Genomic DNA, 17,986 nt, shown 5'->3' on the forward strand with positions numbered 1-17,986 from the left:
CTTAAACTTAGTACTACCTGAAGCCTACATCTCTAGACATCTATAGCTTGACACGAAGAAATAGTTTTGTTTCGGCTTTGTTAAAGCATGCAAATGCGAGAATAGCAATGGAGGAGGATCAAACTTAATCAGTGCTTGGATTATTTTATTTCAGTTTTGTTATACAGTGCTTTGCTATGTTGTTGGCACAGTTATCCATGGGATACCACTGGAGAGATTAAGCTACCTGGCACTGTACATGCAGGTCTTTTTTAGCGCCTAAATTTGAACAGGGCTTTTTTTATCCACTTGTCACACTGCTGCCACAGTTACAGCGATGGTGTCTTTTTCAGAAGCAGCTATACCTGATAATTTACTAGAATTAATAATTAGCTTCTGCATGGCTCATTACACACACAGACATCAGAAAGTGAACTACCATCTCTAATGGGGAAAAAGAGGTGGAAGCAACTTGACTGAGGTTATGTCCCAAATCCCTGAGTGGCCAAACAGCACCTGGTGTCCACCTCTCCCATCTCCAGTCTTGCTGGCTTCTGCCACTCAGAGCAGCAAAAACTGAAATGAGTATTCCAGCCTACGGTAGCCCTGGAGAGGAAGGGTCGGGACAGAGAAACACTAAGCGCAGAGGACATCTTCCTACACTTCCCACACCAGGCTCTGCCACCCAGAGTCCCAGAAGCGCTGGTGGATGAGTGCTGGCTGTGGACGAGCTCCTGGCAGCAGGAACCGCTCCCACAAGCCATCCCTATCTGTTCTGACTCTTCAGCTCTCACAGTTTTTATTTCAAGCAAGAGCGAGCCTCACAAAACAAATGAAGAGCTGACAAAAAGCGGCGCCCTGGCAGCCCTGAAGGCCAATGTCTGTCACAACAACAGGTACAGCTCGGGTTGCAGCTCTCCCAGCTGCTCTATCTAAATTGTCACCAGGACTGTCCCTGCAGCAATGCTCCCAGACCACCCATGTGGATCAAAGGCATGGGCAGTACATGGCTCTTACAGCTGCAAATGCTATTGCCCCTCATGGTTTTCCCTCCTGAGAGGCACCTGTCCATTAGCAAAAATTCGGACCACACCAAAGATGAAACCAGAAGTCACTGTCACTTGGTTGCAGACACAGACCACGTGGCACGAGGACTCGTGCCTGGGCTGCCCTCTCTTTTCTCCTCACCTCCATTGGTTTGGGATGTGAATTCAAGGGGGGACATCAGTATGGGGACAACACGGGGGGATATCATCTCCTGCACACACCTGCCAGGGAGTCAGCGAGTCAGGGGGCGGCTGCATGTGAGCGGCTGGGTGTATCTTCCACTCTGTCCCTGGTGCCAAAAACAAGCATGTTAAAGCTAATCTACCCCTGTCTCAGCTCAACTGCTTTTCTGTGACTAAGCCCCTTATAATGGTTTTACTAAAATCCCCTTTTGATGGAAAAAATCCCAGCTGGAAGTTTCAGGCAGCGGCACAATGTGCAAGTCTGTGTGTCCCTTTCCCCAGCTTCACAAAAGCCTCTAATCGAGTGGAAAATTTGCTGGAGGCCAGAGGTTTAGGCCTGCAATTATTTTTTAAGGGATTATCAAGAGAAAATGGGGGTACTTACGACCCTCCCTCTCTTTGTGTGTTGCACTGTGCCGCTTTCAGACAGGCAGAAACCTAAACCACCGCAGCTGGATCCAGCGAAACCAGGGCTCAGCTGGGCAGCACACCTCTCTGTCCTATGGGACGTGGTCCATGGACAGGCTGGGCTTTGGCTCTGCAAAGCCATTATGCAGGAAGTCTTGCACAAGTTACTTGCAGCAAGCTCCAAAACGACTTGGCATCAAAGATGCACACGCTGCAACACCCAGCTTTTAAGGGCCTTATGCCAAGGGTGGATCGCAGGGTTAGGGTGCTTGGTGCTTTTGTGGCCCCTGAGAAGAGTCAGACATCACCAAGGTTCCAAACCAGCTTCTTGCTGGGCATGGAGCCACTTGCAGTCAGCACGCTTAGCATGGGCCAGCCAGAGGAGAAACACCGCTGGCTCTCCTGCCTGAGGAGCTCCATTCCTTGCTCAGGGCTACCAGGAGCTCCCTATGCTCCACCATCAAATTGCCACTGTCCTGCTTGCATACAAGCAGGTGAGCCATACCCATAGCAAACAGTGGCATGCCCTGCTTTTAAACAGTAGCCTAAGGAAGTGGGACACCTGCTTTAATTCCTACCTCTCTTTGTGGCACTTCAAACCTACCCCTCCAGAGAAGACACCAGCTACTCGCCCTCAGGCAAGGGCCAAGAGAAAGGACCACTCTTCACTATTCCCATATAAGCCATACTACAGTGTGAGTGATTATTCCAGACTCGATCCAAGAAACAGAGTACATAAAGGAAGAAATGGCTATAGACCAAGAGTGTTTACTCTTGGGGTCAGTCTCTCCTTCAGAAAGCTCTCAGCATGTGGCATAAAGCAGCTGTTGGATAAAATGGAGAATCAGGTTTTGATTCCTGAGCCTTCCAACCATTCGACTGCTATATAAGGTGTTTCAACAGAAAGTGGCAGCTGCCACTGGGTTTTCAATCTTACCATGTCCGTGTGTGCTAGGTGTGCTCTGAAACTGCCTGGAGAGGCCAAAGGGCCAGCGTGCTTGCTTTCTGGATCATGGTCAGACCCAAACAGTTTTGGGCAGGCATGTAAGCACAACACTCAGCACCCGAGGTGTCTCAAAATAAGGATAATTTAAAAAAACAGACAAACACAGATCAAAAGGCAAACGAGGCATTCATGGAATTAAGTTGCCTCCAGGAGCTCGGTGGTGCCTAAACTGGGGATTTTTATTTTTGCAATTTTGAATACTGCCTATATGTCCTTTGTTTTGGGTTGGCTTTTTTTGCTTGGATAAGGTCTTTTGCCCCCTCTCTACCTCATTCTCTCCATCCACATGGACACTGTTTTTGCAGCGTTTTAAGACAGTAAGATAAAAAGACCTATTCTGGGTCATGTTTGAGTAGGCCTAGCTTGCTCAAAATTGCTCGTTGAGGCTGATCTGCTTTAGGATTCTCTGTACATGTCTAACTTCTAGAAGACAGATGAGTGTGCTCTCCAAAATAGCTTGAGAGCTTCAGCATCCAAAGACAAGGGATGCAGAATTGCCAGTAACTAGTAGTGTAGGATATGACCTGTGCTATTCACTAGCAGCACTAGAACTGTAAGGTCAGGTGAAGAGTCAGCTCCAGCTCCATCTTCTGATAAATTGAGTGCAGGCATATCACTACAGGAGAGCCATCCCTTACTACTTCAAATGAAGCAGCTCTTTCCGCCATTCTGCTGCTCCTAAGTGCTGTCAGTGAGCCTTGCTCTTGGAGTCCTGAGTCTTTCCATTTATACACAGCCTGATGTTCACGGATAACCTTGAAAAGCCCTACTTACAGTATCACTGGAACACCAGGGACTTCCAGGGATCACCATCCAAATTCTGCACAGAGACAGGATCAAGTATACTTGGATCATTCCTGACAAGAGTTTATCTTACCCATTCCTATAACTCCCTAAAGACATAGCCTACAACCCCCCTTTCCCAACCACTTCCAGTTTACTTCTAATAGTTTTGCTTCCTATCCACCTTAAATATTCTATTTTTTCCTCCAGATTAAGCTATGTTTTTAATGTTCTCCACAACTAGCAACAGAAAAGAGTTGAGGACTTTCCTTTACAGGGCCACTTCTTATGGACTGAACCACAGCTCCATTCTCTTAGTCCTTGCACTCAGCTCCCTGCAGATCCACCTTAGATGCAACATGCTTCGACTCCACCTCTGTGCAAGGTCTGCCTTGTGAAGAGCCCAATTATCATGTTGCATTATACAGGTGGATTTCTAGATGTATGATAAACATGTCTGCAAACTATTACGATCCTCACAAACGTCTGTGGCCTGCAAGAGCTGAAACCAGAATCCCAACAATGTAAAGTGATTTGCTCACCAGGATGTCATAAAGATCTTATATTTTACAATATTATTATAATACATACCATAAAGATATTATAAAGATACAACCTGCCCTCTGTCCCAGCACTCCCACTACTTTATTTTATAGGTATCTGCCTGCCCTGCTCCTTCATCCTCCTTACGCATGTTCTGTCATACCCCTTGATCCAACAGCAGTGTCCCCCTCAGAAGTCAACAGAGACAATCCCTTGCCGAGGGGGACTGATGGAGACATGAGGGATGTGCTCAGTTCAGTTAGAATGAAGATAACCAGTGTTTCACATGCAGCTGCACAAAGTAAAAGGATCTTATTTATTTTTCTAGCATAGCTTTACGATGCAAGTGAAAAGAGGGGACTGACAAGCCAGGACAACTGGATCCACTCCTGTTCAAGGCTGGCACTGCACCAAAATTATCCTAGCATGAGCACTACAGACCTTTGAACTTCATGGGCTCTCACAAATTCTGTCACCAGTCTAGGATGTCCAACAATCATAAACAGAGTGAAAAAAAATCCTTTTCCAGCAGAGCAGCTGTGCTGTCACTGTACTCAGGAAACATAGGGTGCACAGGTAGGCACTTGTTTCCTGCTTGCACTATCACTACTACTTTCATGCACAATTTCAGCTCCAGGCATATCACAGCAGAACAGAAGTGCCCAGCAACATGCAGTACAGAATTAACATTACTATACCAGAAAATAACTCTGTGTCTTATACAGTGTATTGCCATCATGTGCAGCTATGCAACATAATGTGCATCCGTGGTGATTGGAGGCAAGCAAAGAGGCTTATGGCTTGATTTTGTGAAACCGTAGGCACTCAGATGTCTCCAAGCACCCCAGGAGCTTCTGGTGACTTGTACCTTTCAGGAAAAACAATGGAGTGGATTTTGTTCCAGGCTCACCACACAACTGCAGACAAGTCCCGCCACCCCTCTGCACCTCAGCTGCTTTGTGCTTAAACTGAGAGTAGTACATACCTGCGAGAACAGAAAACCTTACTTTGGAAGCTCAAAACCATACTCAAGACCTCTGCATGGAATTCATTGCAGAAGTCTCAGACATGATCACTGACATTCCTGTACCCAGGGTACCATATAGGAAATTTGTCAGAGCCTCCCAACAGTGCTTGAGAAGGTCCCAGTGCATGTTCACTTCTTCCCCCTCCAAACCACTGCCCTGAAGAATGGGCCTTGTAGACAGAAGGGTTTCAAAATACAGCTTGAGCGCAGACACATTGTGTCAGACAGGGCCTAAGTGTTGAAAGAACTGTCTATATACTCAGCTGCATATTGCTAAAACATTTAAAGAAGCTGCTCTATCCAAAAAGGAAGGACAAGTTATTATTATTATGAAAGCTGGGGAGATTCCAGGGTTTCTGGTGTGCCAGCAAACAATCCAGAGCCAGGAGAGATAATCACAGCAGAAACGATAGGAAAATCTACAAGCGCCTGAGGACCACCTACGCAACATCTGCACGTCTCATAAACCAGGTGTTGCTCCCTGGAGCACATAATTTGACATGCATTCAGTGTGCCACTCCTACCACCGCCTGGCTCCCACCAGAACAATGTCACGCACTGCCTACAGCTACGTGCAAAGTGAGTAGCGCCAACCCCAGTTCACAGAAATCTGTCATTTGCCCAAGAATATGTTGTGTCAGTACAAAACTAGGCCACAGCTGGGAATTGGCAGGAACATATCTGAGGTATCACACTCACAGAGAGGGAACAGAAAAACTGCTTTGCCCACAACTGCCCAAAAGCAACTGCAGCAGTTTAAGCCAGACTCGAAGGGAGGCACACAGAAAAGCCAAAGGTCAGGCTCCAGAAAAGACACAGATTCACACTCCAGAAAACAGCTACGAAGCAATAAATGCAAAGAGGACTTCATCCCAGCAGCAAGCTTCATACTGTGTACAGATGTGCTTTCTTTACATAGGCAAATGCACCTTAGTACACCCAGCACCTAGTGTGGATCTGGTTGCTTAACCCCTGGATCCTACCACATGTCAGTGATGCATCTTCATTCACTAGCAGCTCTCAAGACCTAAAGCTGAAATCCTGGCAATAGTTCTAAAAACAAAACAAACAAACAAAAAAACCCAAGAAAAAAACAACAACAACAAAAAAAAACAACCCAAAACCCCAGTCCCTAGTCAGGAGCCTGCTATGTCGCAGAGTGAAAAGTGTTTACTTTTCTTCAGGAAGAGATTGTATTTCGTATGTTGAAGGCGGTTATGGAATGGAGTTCAGCACATGGATGCACTTCTGGAGGGTTTTTATGTTAATAAATATGCATAACTCCAGGGGGAAAACCTCTGTCAATACAAATCCTATGGAAAATATTGCTCCTGTAGACAGAAGAGAGACCAGTTCTGTTTGTGTATTCAGGCACTGTATATATGAAGATATTTTAGAGGCCTCTATACTTAGCCATTGTGGTTTCGATCTTTCCCAGGCCAGAGGTAGCTGTGTAAGCATATAGTCAGCATTGGCTAAACAAGTACTTTTAAAACCATACTATTATTACCAAGTTAGTTAAAGAAGGCTTTTTTCTTCTCTTTTTTTTTTTCCTCCCCCTCTTTTTGGGGGAAATCGGTAATTCAGGACAAAAATCATTAAAAAAACAAACAAAAAACCACCACCCTTCTAGTCCTTAGAGCAAGATGTGTTTTTTTCAGTATCCCTTTATATTTAACTGCAGCCAGACCACTTCAGGTCATGATTTCATCTGATCTCAGCAGGATGGCAGCACCATGTCTCGCCGATGCTCCTGGGGAAACCAGGGTCCCTCAGGAAGCAATGTGGGTGACTCAGGCAGTGGAGCCTCTTCCTCTGAGTCAACACTGTCCCAGTGTTTCAGCACCATGCCGGAGGGCGCTGACCTGCGCAGCACGTTGTCTTTCAGAGGAAATAAATGAGTGCCTGACCACACTTGAGGTTATTAAAGACAACATGTCGCTTTACACAAACACTGGCATTTGGTTACGTGACCGCTCCCTATGTGCGTAATCGCATTTCTGCCTTCCTCCACTTTCTGTCCTGAATTGTTTCAATGCTGCTTTGTTTCATCCGGCCCTAAATGCACTTCGATGGTTGGAGGAACAGCTCCAGCAGAACCCAAAACCAAGAACCTGGAATTTTATTGCTGACCCCACCTTTGGTTGGCCACATAACTTAAGCATATCACTTCTACCTTCCTCTCTCCCCATGTGCCAAAGGGGGATCATGAGAAGAAACTCCTCTGCAAAATGCAGTGAGAGCTACCGGTGGAAAACCCCACGTAACAGAGCACTAAAAAGATGAATTGTGTAAAAGATGTAATTGATTGTAAAAGACGAATAATCAGGTATGCTGATTAAACATTCTGGGATTTTTTCAGTAGAAAAGGCATTAGGGAAAATAAAATAGATTCGTAGAGACATCAGTGAAGCCTTCTGCATTTGATATAATCATGACTTTCTATCTTTCTTTAATCCAAGAGTGCCTTGGATTACAGGCCAGACAAGTACTTCCCCCTTTGATGCAGAGGAGTTCAGTGATGCCTACTCTACCGTAAATGCTCTAAAGGCACTGAGCATTAGCAGGATTATTTTTTTTTTCCACAGGCAACTCAGCTGCCTATAATTATCTGAAGAAAAATTCCTCCCCTTCTTCCCTAATCCCAGCGCTCTGATCACATGCTACATTTGCTCTGGGGACTCCATTTCAGAGCCATGTGACATTTACAACACACACTCGGAAAAACACATGAAAAATACACCTGGTTCTGGGATTTGGCACAAACGCGGCCCAGGTTCACCGAAAGGTTTGTGACCCTTCCAAGCACAGCTGGGACCAAGTTACAGTTTTTCATTGTACCCTGTGGCTTGGATAAGAAAAACCAAAAAAAGATCATCAAACTTGGAAGCTTTGATCAAGATACACTTGGAGAGTTGGAGCTCACTTTAGGCAGAAACTCAGTTCAGAACTCAGAGGCTGGAAACTGCCTTGAATGGAGAGTGGCTGGAGTATCTACACTCACCTGCACAGCAAAAAGGATGAGCTCAACACATGTGACAGGAATGTGATAGCAGCCCTGACCACGACCAACACCGAGAGCTCCATGAGAATGCTGCATTGTAGTTCAAAAAGGATTCACTTCTGAAGCAAATCCTCTGTCAATCCCACTACCCATGCAGTGATTTGCAACTTGGAGCAGCCTTAGAGCTCGCAAACTGGATTCCCTCTGGATGAAACTGACAGGAGACCATGCTTGAGGAGGATAACTCACTCACCTCCTCCACATCAGTGGGGCCAGATGAGAACTAGTCCAAAATAACACACCCCACACCCGTAAGTGCTACTGCACAGGTGGCAGATCTTCAGCACCAACAGTTTCACCCTCCAGCCCCGCTCCTCCTGGGCCACTCTGCCTGCTAACACATCCCATGGCCACCAAAAACGGGCTCACATGCCTGGTAACTGGAGTGCAGAGGTACCAGCAGTACCCGATTACTTGTGATACCTGTTTATGAGCACCCTCTGCTGGATACTGCCATTCTGTCTTCCCTCCAGATCAGCGATGCTAGCAGGCTACCTCTGAAAAAACAGCAAAAAACCTGGGGTGTGGAAGCAGGGAGCCTGTCCTGGGTACCCCCAGGATGCCTCACTGTACAATGTGCCTAAGGCATGGTAGGGGACTACTCTGCACATCCACAGCAGGATAAATCAGTGTTCATTAAAAACAACCAGAAACCAAAGACATACTCATAACAAGGAAAAATCTAACCCAACAAAAGCCTTTCCTAATGACTAAGCTGCTTACAACTCAACATCAGACTGAACAAAACATACTGCTGAAAAAAGATGCTGAGGTAACACCTAAAATGCATCCCTCCCCAAGCTGAATGCCAGTCATGCAGGCTCTGATGTTGTAACATTTCCTACTGTAGCTCCGATCTGCAGAGGTCATCTATCCACCACAACACTGGGGTGGATGACTAGCAAAGAGGTGATTGAGACATCTGAGTTGGTGGTTTGACAAGATGGATAACTGTCATCTTGAATCTATAGCTCAGGAGGACGGCAACATCCTTGTATTCTACATCTCAGCCTTCAGGTGATTAGAAAGTTGTGGTCACCTCTGATCCCAGCCAGGCTTATAGTAATTATTCAGTGCAGATGTTTGGGAATGCAAGGCTCAGGCTATGACTCCTCTAAGCTAGGGTCTACTGTCAGATGTTTCAGAGGAAGCTATTAGAGGTTTATGGGGCCAGGAAGAGCATTTAACCAGCTGCAGCTGGAAAACTATCCACAAGCAGGAGGCCTGATACCTTCTAAACCAGCGAGAACTAAATTCATAAACTGTGTGTAAGATTTTTATCCATATAAACATCTAATCCTTTCTGCATTCTGCTATGTTCTTGGTCTCAATTATTTATGTGCTGTAAGAAAAAAGTTTCACCTATGTCAGATGTTTTATTTCAATTTCATTGAAAACCTTGTATTACGTAAAAGTATACACAGGAATGCCTGGTTTACTTCTCTGTACTTCTAAGTTTATATACTTCTGTCATGTTGCTTTTTATTACTCTTCACTCTAACTAAGGATGCGTAATCTTTTTAGTCTCTCCACACCTCTAAGCATTTTCATCACCTTCTTCTGCTAAATATTTGTAGCAGAGAGATCATAAATGAAGGTATGATATTTTATTTTCAAGTCCCAGAGAATCACTCATCTTTCCACCAAAGCAATCCAGCACATCCCCATTGCCAGCAGCCAAAGGGAGGGGAGCAATGGAGGAAGCAGGGCTTATTACATCGGCCTCTTTCACACTGCAGAATTCCTGACTGCAGGAGGAGTTATGTGCTCCCGTACCATCCCAGCCAACGGCTGTGGTAATGCAAACGAAAAGGCATTAACCCTGCTCCCTGCTAGGAAACAAAGTCTCCCACTCATTCCTTAGAAAAGCTAAAGGTACGCATTTCTGAAGGACTTGTGGGGTGGGTAGATACGCTCGCTGCAGTTCTCCAAAGACGGCTCAGAAATAACCTGGGAGGATCCCAGATTGAAGGCTGGGTGTCTTCTTACATCTGTCTGGTTTGGGAGATGGAGTGTAAACAGTGGAAGATTAGCTTAGATTAATTACAGACTGCCGGTATTTTGCTTTCATGTAGCGAGCCCCGGCAACATAACACCGCTGATAATTAAATAGCGCCTTCCATCAAAAGGCTCCAAACCACCCAGCAAACCAGCCGGGCTGTTAAGGTAGGGCTACTGGAGCGGCACACAGCAGCAGCTTAAGAGGGCAAAGGAACACAGCACGCTTATTTAGGAAATGAAACATTTCTACTGCAGCTTCAGAAAGCATTATCACGTGTTTTACATTACATGCTGCACAGTAAAACCCGGGCAGGATTAACATCAGTGCCAGGAGATGTTCACTGGTCAGACACAAAGCTTTCTATCTCATGAGAAAGACGGTTTCTCCCATGACACGACTCCTATTTCTTTCTTTTTTTTTTCCCAGAACATAAACTCAGCAATGACTGAGAATAAAGTTATCTCCTGTTTTGCTTTCTGCAGCTATGGGTTTTTTCTGTGAATTCCCTACACAGAATATGAGCAACATACAGGTTTTACCGGGGAGATGACAGTCCTCATGTAAGCAAGGGTGAGAAAATACACAACAAGAGACTGATGCCAGCACAGAAATGCTCACAGCAGTGGGGTTAATCTTCTGTGCTACCATGTGCCCTCCTTCCCCACACACCACTACCCATCACTTACATTTGCGCTGGGGTCATCAGCGTAGCACACCAGTGCAATGTCAATTCTGGAGGTGGATGGCCAAATCTGTACCCTCCTTCTCCTATGTATCACAGCTGGGTTACCACACGCTCTCTCCTCCTTCATTTCCTTTCCTGTCCCTGCTTTTTCCAGTCCTGAGGCTGCTTTTCCCTGCTTACCCCCCCGCCTCATCCCCTGGCAGTCAATGCCCATCAGTGGCAGGGAAGCTCATGGTCACTCCAGCTGAATGAATTGTTGCTGTAAGGCCAGGCTGCTCCCCAAAACTGCAGCCCTGAACTCATCAGCTGTTGTCTCAAAGGCACCAAAATGAGACGCCCATGCAGAAGCAGAACAAAGAGTAGGGGCTGCCAGGATCTATCCACTGCTTTACGTTCACACTTGCAATAGGGAGCAGAACTGGTGGATAGGAGTGCATTTTTTCTGCCCACTACATCCTCTGGCCTTATCCCACGTCCCTCTGTGGAGGGGACTGGGAACCTGCAAATTCAGGAACTCAATATCTCAAGATCAACTGCCCTTTGCAGGTAGTTTCTTGCCCTGGAGTCCCAGGATATGGGAACTGGGGACATCAGCATACTGAAACACAGACCAAACCCCCTCAGCACGCCCTGAGACATTCTCAAGACTCCAGCTGGAACATCAGCAGTGTTACCGAAAGGCAAAACCACTTGCTGGCCTCATGAATGCAGTGTATATCACTCCATAGTTTCACACGACCTGCCCTCTGTGCAGACACAGTGACTGATTGAGTCAATTTCACCTCCTGCATCTGGATTCAAGGCAGGGCTGGAGATGCTCTTCAAAATGCTGCAACTCACCCACCGATAGGAGATTGCTAAATGCCTGGCCAGGAGGTGATCCATAATGATAACAGGCATAGGGAGAAGAGCTTAAGGGGAAAGAAGGAAGGGAGCAAACTTCCCACAGGAGCAACGTTTATTTCTGAATGGTTAATTATATGCTATTATGGTTTAGTTAATAATCTGAGGTGGACTAGAGAGAGAGACACATGCTTCCATTCAGTCCATCCTCACCTAATAGAAGTATCTTTTCTCACATATTGTGCCAACAGCCTTTACTTTTTACATAGCAGTTGAAAAAGAGATTGAATATGAATATTAAGTCTACATAGCAGCATATGGTAGAGCAGCTGGAGCACACAGCTGTGGGACAGCTGTTTGTAAATTCTACCTATCCCCACCAAAAAAAAAAACACCTTTCCTGAGCCCTGCCATCCCATCAACGAAACCAGGCAATCCCAGCTACAGAAGCTGTACCAACTCATCAGGGCTGAGGCAAAAGTACTGATGGAGGGGAAGAGGGAGGCAACAGATCACTTTGCAGATGAAAAGCACCAAGGAACAAAGTACAGGAAAGCAAAGGAGATACAAAGCTACCAGACTTCTTCCACAATATCTTCTAAGATTGTCCAGTTACCTACCACCTTCTTAGGAAGGGCTGGACAATCAAAAGAGCAGGACTAGATGCAGAGCCCACAAGGGAAGCTAAAGAAAAACAATTCCCGCCTGCCCTCTCAACACTCCTGTGTTATAGAGAGGATAAACTACACCTGGGCAGGTTCAAATGCCTCACAGCCATCAGTTCCCAGGTGAAGTTCATGAAGGAAAGGAAGCACTTAGGCTTACCAGAAGTCACAGAGCTTGAGTTAGCCCCAGAAACCCCAGTGCCCAGCCCTCACCCTCACAACTGCATCCTTGGAGAAAAATATGGAAGATTTTAATTACCATCAGCATGAAGTGCACATCCCAGACCTCTGGGATCCCTTGGTGCAAATCAGGACCCCAGTGTACCAGGAGCTCTCTGCTGGCAAAGCTGTACAGCTTTAATCTGCAATGTGCGGCTTGCACCACAGTAAGAATCCCCAGTGTGCTAGGCACTATAAAACACAAGATATAAATGACTTTGCATTATCGTTATCCCCCTAGATAAATATAAAACCTTATATTGAAGAGTTTTCTCATCTTTTTCAGTCAGACAGCCATATAGCGACATTGGCACTCCTCTCATTTACAGTGACATAAGGAAGAGCAGAGAAAAATGTATTCAGCAGCCAGATGTGCAACCGCAGTACATTAGATGCTCAGACAGGAGATCCTGGTGAGCCCATGGAGAAAGACGAAGGGTTTCCACCACCCATTTGCTTAAGTCCCTGAAAGTCCCCGGCAGGTTTGTGTCACCAGTGCACCTACGCTTGCCTTGCTGCTGTTACTCGTGTGCAGCAGACATTAAAGGGAGCTCAGGCGGGCCTCCTTGCACTGCATCTGCCCCTTGGGAATGCACTATGGGAATACCTTCCCTTTCCGCAAAATCACTCCCACTGCACCAGCAGAAACAGCAGGAAAAGACAAGCGAAAAAACAGGACAAAAGAGGGCAAAATCTAAGCCCTCTTTAGTCACCAAGTTGCATCTGTTCCCCACACATTTCTCAGAGGTATACATTTCTGTCCCAACATAAGCAAAAGCCCAAGGATTCCAGTTGTCAGCGTGCTGCCAGCACTGGAGGTCTTTCTGATATATTTAGAGCATACAGCATCACACCAACTCCTCTACCCATTAAAGAGTGATATCTGAGCTACAATGTTTTTTGCTCTTTTTAAGGTGATCTATCTGAAAAAGCTCTCAGATTGTAAATGTGGGTGCTGAACAAGGAAAATATAGTTGCCCCAACGTTGTCGCTGCAGTTAGCTTGGCTTTTTATAGAGAGAGTAGGTTTTATGTCTGTCTTACAAGCCCCCGATAGAGAGTAAAATTCTGGGTGAGATGACTGACCAATGCATCTGACCCACGGCTGAAAATAAAAGCTGGCTTCCCACCTTAGTTTCCAAGTAAACTCCTCCAAATGACACAGCACCCCATACTGCATTTCACAGGCAGTGCAGATATATTTAGCCTGGTTCACCCCTCCCAAAGTGCAGCGCGGGGCACAACTGGCCGAGTAGAACCTAGGGAGGAATATAGGAAAATGAGCTGGGCAAACCATCCTCTCCAGTTCACTAAGCATGGTTCGTGTTTACTTGCTTTGTTTAAAACAAAACAAACAAAAAAACCCCAACCCAAAACAAGGAAACTTCACAAGGGTCAGACCTGTAATTAGGTCCTGGAAATTAGCTGTTTAATTTGTGTTGTTGGATGTTTGCTGTATTTCCACCCCAGTGCCAGACAAGAATGTAGGGATGAGAATGGCATCTACCCTTCTGCCTCAGGCTTGTTGTGAGAGAAAATGGTGTAAGCACCACACAAGCATCACAGGTATATGAACGTGATGGGACTCCCCTTTCACGGATGTGAAAATACGGGACAATAAGACACTTCAATAGCAATATTCAGATGCCTGAAGAAGCACGCTGGTTGCTTTTTTTGGGATCCAGAAAAGTGCCTGAGGGAGATGAATTTCAGTGGTGTATAGCCAGCTAGCTTGTAAACAACTTGGTGTATTTCAGCAGACACCTCAAAGGAGAGATGCCTCTGGAGGTCATCCCAGGGCTGTTGGAGGGTCAGAAGGAGAGCTTAGCACTAGGAAGCCCAGGTTTTGCCCTGAGGGCCTTGGGAAGTGATCTCCTTCTCAGCCTCCACCAGATCAGATATCAAATAAAACAAATTATGGTGATCAGAACAATAAAAGGCAGTGGTTGCTCAGAAGCATCCGCCAACCTGTTGTGTTTTGGCACTAGCAGGTTGTATGTGGTGATGATGCTCTTCCACCCACAAAGCTACAAGGAGGGCTCTCTGCCTTCTCTGGAAGGGCTCCCAGCTGCAGCACAGGAACACAGAGCATCTTCTTGGCTTCCATGCTGGATAATCTCCTGGCCTAAAGAAATTATACACCCGAGCCTTAGTCGTAAAGGGCTTTCTTTTCTTCTCAAATCAGGAAAATAATCCATTATATAGTAGAAATGAAACAGAAATCCAGGAAAAAAACTAATGATGAGGTTGTGTGAACAGGAATATCCTATCAAGACCACTAGCCTGCAGTTTTCCTTACCACGTCTGGTTTTAGTTCAAGCCTTTGGGAATCTTTTGCTCCATCATATGAACTTTCAGTTCAGAGCTGGGCTAAGCAGAGTACGATTCATTAGGAAGACCTCACTGCAAAACAAAGCAATTTCTCTTATTATTTTCCTCATCCCCAAATGGGAAGTTGGGTAGGGCCAAGGAAGGTTCATGGCTGTAAAAAGACTTTAATGTCTGAGTAACACTGTAAGCACAAAGACACTTGATTTCCCAGAGTTGCACTGCTTCATCCTCTCCTGTGACAGTTTAGGAGGTTGAGTGGAGTAGCTGTCTCCTAGATTTCCCAGTCTTTCACTCCTTTCCCCTAAAGAGCGCTCTCTCGAGGCCTCCTTTCCTTGTCCTTCCCTCAGCCAAGAAAGGCCAAGCACTGCTTTTTGCTCCTTCACACGTTATCTCTGCCCCAGGCCAGCCAGCTAAGAGAGAAGACTATCATTTAAAGAGGTGCAGAGAGGAGCTGGGATGTGATCATAATCACTGACCCTTGGGAACCCAAAAGCACACGATCATAATGTGCTGAGACATGAATAACCCTCCTCCTGTGGGAAAGTTGGGCACTGCTGTTATGTGTGACCACAATCCAAGAGCTAACCAGGTTTAGAAATCCCTGCACATCGGTGTCCTGTTTCAGTCCTGCAACCACAGAGACAAATAATAGTCTATAACATACAGCTTGAGGAAACCTCCCCTTTCTTATCAGATTTTTTAAAAAAGCAATATAAGAGTTTTCTCTAACATGAGATAAAAAATGGTTCATCAAAAGTCCTGCAAGTAATTCCTGTCCCATAGGTTGCTTGTGTATGTATTGCTGACAATATCTGTGACCTGAAGAAACAAGAATGACAAGCATAGCTTCTTATTCGTGACTGGGTGACTGCAGTTCCTGGAACAAAATTTATGATGCAAATATTTGAAGTTAATGTCAAAATTAGGGTCCCTTTGACAGCATTTGCTTCAGCATGCTAACGCTGTACCTGTGAGCATTTCCATTGTGAAAATCATGCGCTGAAGTACTCACAAAGAGTGGGGAAGGCTCTTCAAACGCAATCAAACACCACTCATCCACTAAATATTGGCCAATATTAGCTGAAAGGTTTAAAATATTCACCTAGCTCATCACTGTCCCAGTGATGTAATGTTTGCAACAGTCCCGCCAATGCTGCACACAAGGGAGGTTTCTGTGAGAACCAGCCTTTTCTCCTTCAAGAATATGTCTCCCGCTCGTTTAGATTAATTGATTTCACACACAGTTGTTTTTGTGTGTGGCCTCCCTTGATTTTCTGAGCTCTCTTCGCTCCAAACAAAACAGCTTAGGGACGTAGATGGAGCCAATTGCATTTTGGAAGAGGGAGATAACACCTCAAAGCCAAACAGAAAAGGACGTTTCTTGCTTCAGAGACCTCTGGATTATGCTTTGAGACAGCTTGACAAAAGCATGTTTCTGGGAACGCCATAAAACTGCTTCAGAGACACGCTGCACAGAGCCTGGCAGGAAAAAGTTCCCCACAATGGTGGGAAGGGGAAAAAGTAACTTCTGAGCAGAAAGATATATGGCAGTGAAATTGCAAACAATAGATGACCAAGGAGCTGTCTCAAATTTTAAGACATCCTGATTTCATACAAGAGCTCGTAGCTGGACTGAAAGAGCACCACAGTCCTCATCTGTGCATGGAATATGTATCAGGCAACTGCGTGGTGCACTACCAAACACTGGTTCAAAAGGAAAATTTATCTTGGGAAAGAAATCTGGATATGAATTTGAAAGCACAACACAGAGCAAGAAAGATTAACTGCCCTCAGCCTCTCCAAACCAGCAGTGTGGACACGCCACGAATTCAATCTGCAGTGAATTACAAGTCATCACACACAAAGTATTGAAGCAGCCAGCCAGGAAAACCAGTGGAAATACACTTTTGTAGATCTGGTCAGAGAATGGAATCTCTGTTCCCCAAGAAGGGCTGGGATTTCAACATTTGCCTGCATCTCAAATAAGGATAAAAGGTCAAAATATAACACTATTTCATGCCATGAACAATTCCAAGTCCTTTTCATTTGAAAATGCAGAGGGAAAAAATCCCAAGATATTACTGATAGACACAAAACATTCAAAATGTTTTACCAGCATTTCCTCTGTCTTTTCCAGCACTGTTGGGCCCCAGGCCTTGGGGAAAAAACATCCACGTTGATGCAGACACAGACCCACCATCAGTGAAGGAAAAGTTGGTACGTGAACTGTAACAGGAGCTTGTCCCAGATCCAAAGGCGTTATCTACCTGAGGGTGTTAGGAGAGCTGGCTGACGTCCTTGTGAGACCACTCTCTATAATCTCTGAGAAGTCGTGGAGAACAGGGGATGTCCCAGATGACTAGAAGAAGGCTACATCACTGCTATCTGCAAGCAGGGCTTAAAGGAGGATCCGGGAAATTACAGGCCCATCAGTTTTACTTCAGTCCCCAGGAGAGTTATGGAATGACTCTTCCTGGGGGCTATCACAAGTCAAATGAAGCATGTGACTGGGAAAAGCCAGCACAGATTCACCAAGGGCAAACTGTGCTTGACAAACCTGATTGCTTTCTATGACAAAGTCAGTTGCACAGCTGATGTGGGGCAAGCAGAGGACATTGTCTATCTATCTGGATTTCTCCAAGGCTTTCCGTATGGTTTCCCACAGCCTCCTCCTAGCAAAACACGCATTATGGCCCAGACAAGAGGTCTGTGCAGTGGTTGGGAACTGGCTGACCGGCTGCACCCAGAAGGTGGTGGTGAACAGCTACTTTTCAAACTAGTGAGGTCCCCCAGCGATCGATATTGGACCCAGCACTGTTTAAGATCTTCACGAGTGATCTGGAAGATGGGATCAAGTGCACCCTGACCAAGGTCTCTGATGATACCAAACTGAGTGGGGAAGTGGATACTACCTCTGCAGGGTGAGGTTACCCTGCAGAAAGACGTGGATAGGCTGGAAGAGTGGGCTAACAAGAACCTCATGAAGTTCTACAAGGACAAGTGTAAGGTCTTGCACCAGATGACTGCCTGGACCAGATTATCCTTGAGGGTCCTTCCAACCTGGTATTCAATGATTCTCTAAAAATGAAATCTTGATCCAAAACAAAAGATTTGGGATGTTGACCTCAAATTTGAACTCTTGCTTCAGGTTTAAACTTAAAATGACATTTAAGTCTGAATGTCAATTGGAAACAGAAATCATT

The 17,986-nt window shown here is 45.6% G+C and overlaps 1 protein-coding gene across 2 annotated transcripts in view; it reads right to left on the reverse strand.

Annotated features, from left to right (window-relative positions):
- WNT5B (Wnt family member 5B) overlaps positions 1-17,986 on the reverse strand; it is a 73,914-nt gene that overhangs the window by 46,881 nt on the left and 9,047 nt on the right. The window contains exon 1 of one of the 2 annotated variants that reach the window (XM_061444768.1): positions 12,186-12,281. The exons of the other annotated variant lie outside the window; for it this stretch is intronic. The gene's annotated coding sequence lies outside the window, so the exon portion shown is untranslated. Of the gene's footprint in view, positions 1-12,185; positions 12,282-17,986 lie in introns of those variants that run through there. 2 annotated transcript variants of the gene reach the window in all.

Source organism: Pezoporus flaviventris, unplaced genomic scaffold (assembly GCF_033815535.1).
Source record: "Pezoporus flaviventris isolate CSIRO_AGI_PZ_B2104156 unplaced genomic scaffold, CSIRO_AGI_Pfla_v1 ptg000002l, whole genome shotgun sequence".
NCBI lineage: Eukaryota > Metazoa > Chordata > Aves > Psittaciformes > Psittacidae > Pezoporus > Pezoporus flaviventris.